Genomic DNA, 2531 nt, shown 5'->3' on the forward strand with positions numbered 1-2531 from the left:
AAAAATAATTTTATTGAGAAACAAATAACAGAGTCCCATCAAAGCCCAAGCCCTGGGAGTATGAGGGAGACCTGCATGCCCCTGCAACCGCTGGACCTCTCTGGACCACGCCCTGGCCTGCCGCATGACTGAGACATTTTGCTATTCTCTCAGGAGCCCTCCACCACTGCAGAGTCAGCCAAGCTCACCTTGTAAATGAGAACCTTCACCACATTCTCCAGACCCATCCAGACCTGCCAAACCCCAGGCCCTGCTAGTGTGTGGGAAAGCTTCTGCAATCAGACGCACCTGTTGGACCCCTCTGATCCAAGCTCAGGCCAGCAACATTTGCAAGACCTTTCCCATCGCTCTCAGGCCCCTTCCAGGCATCAAGAGCCAGTGAGAAATTCCGCCACGTTCTTGACACACTTTCAGACCCAACCCAAGACTTGCATAAAGGATTGGGGTGAAACTCTGCAGAGGAAGTCCCTGCAAAGAGACTAAGGGCGAAAACCACCCAGCTAATCCAGGAGCAGAACTTCTTGTCACAGGGGCATAACAGCTTCAACTCCAAGGGCTGCAGCCGGTATAGTACAATAGCCAGACCCAATCCAGGCCAAACTGGATGAAATCAAACAGTAGATCTTCAACCGAATTTTAGTAGGTGCAAAGGTTATAAATGTAGCAAAGTTCTACACCAAATGTCAGAGGACAATGTTGTACAAAATAACAAGGACAAGGACAAAATTAAAATCTCAGGAACCAAGCCCACACAGAAAAGCAAAGAGGACTCTAGCACAGCTGAAATGTCAGAAGTCATAGCATCTCAAGTACAGCAACAACAGCAGAAATGTATAGAGGAAGTCAGATCAGAATTAAATTCTGAAATAAAAAAGAAATCTTGGACTTAATAGTGTCTGAAGAATCAAATGCAGAAACATATAGAGGAAATCAGATCAGAAAAAATATCTAAAGTAAAACAATTAATAATTGCTTCTCAAGAAGACACTGATAAAAAAGATTGAGGAGATTTAAGAAAAAAATTGAATCCTTGAATGAGCAACACAGGAAAGAAAAAGATAGCATGAAGCAGAGTCAAAGAGATATAGAGGAAACTGAAATTTCAATTACAAGCTTGCAAAACCATCTGAGCAAAAGTGAAGACAGAGCTTCGGATCTGGAAGGCACCAGCGAAGCTAGTGAAAAGGTAAGAAATGATTTCTTAAAAACAACTAGGAATGAATGAGAACTTCTATGATGCTCTCAGAATCCCCAGATCCAGCCCAGCCCTGGACCAGCAAGTATGTAGGAGAGCATACAGCTTCTCTGCACACACAGGACCTCTCCGGACCAAATCTCAGGCATGCAGCCTAGGACAGATCCTCTGCCATGCCCTTAGGACCACTCAAAACCTATGGAATCCCTAACCTCAAGCCTGCCAAGTGAGTGAGACCTTCTGCAACACTCTCAGCATGCCCAGATCCAGCCCAAACCAAGTCCTGGCAAATGAGTGGGAGAGCTTCTGGGCTCCTCTGTGTCCCCTGGGCGAGGGGCACAACAGAGGGGCACCATAGGTTCACTGTTGTGCCATAGGGGCACAACAGGTTTATTTTGAAAGCTGCAGCAGGAAAGAGCAGAACAGAAAAGCTAGACACAAGCCAGGCATAACTGGATAAACTAAAACTTAATAGATCTGTACTTGAATTTCAGGAGGTGATAATGTTATAACTGCACCAAAGCGCTATAACAAAAGTCAGATGTCAGTGCTATTTGCAATGACAAAGACAAGGAGTAAAATGCAATCTCAGGCCTCGAACCCACCTAGAACAAATGCAGAGGACAGTAGTTCTGCTGAAATGAATAAATTAACAGGGACACAAGTAAAGAAACAACAGCAGAAAGGTATATGGGAATTCAGAGCTGAATTAATTTCTGGAAAAAAAAGAAATCTCTGAATTCATAGCATCTGAAGTAGAGAATCCAATACAGAAACATATGGAGGAAACCCAATCTGAAAAGAGCTCTGCAGTAAAAGAGTTAAAAACTGCCACAAAGAAGACATTGATTAAAAAAATAGTAGAGAAGATTACAAAAATTACAGATTCCATGAGTGAGTAATACAGGAAAGAAGTTGATCACATGAAGCAGAGTCAAAGAAATATAGAGTAGCTTAAAATTGCAATCACAAGCCTGCAAAACCATTTGAGTGAAAGCGGAGATAGAGTTTCAGGTCTTGAAGACACTGCTGCACCTAGTGAAAACGTGAGAAAAGATCTCTTAAAAACAACAAGGATGAAACAAAAGTAATCTGTCACCTGCAAGATCATGCAAAGATGAACAATGTGAGACTAATAGGCATCTATGAGAAAGATGGAGTCAATACAAGTGATATAAATAGAATATGGGCAGAAGTAATAGCAGAAAATTTCCCAAATATGAGGAAACATTCTGACATTCAGGCAACTGAAGTATACAGAAAGCCAAATAACATCAACTCAATTAAAAACACACCGAGACATATAGTGGTCAATATCTCAGAAATTCAGCTCAAG

The sequence above is a fragment of the Octodon degus genome, unplaced genomic scaffold, assembly GCF_000260255.1.
Source record: "Octodon degus isolate 3935 unplaced genomic scaffold, OctDeg1.0 scaffold00386, whole genome shotgun sequence".
In the NCBI taxonomy this organism is placed as follows: domain Eukaryota; kingdom Metazoa; phylum Chordata; class Mammalia; order Rodentia; family Octodontidae; genus Octodon; species Octodon degus.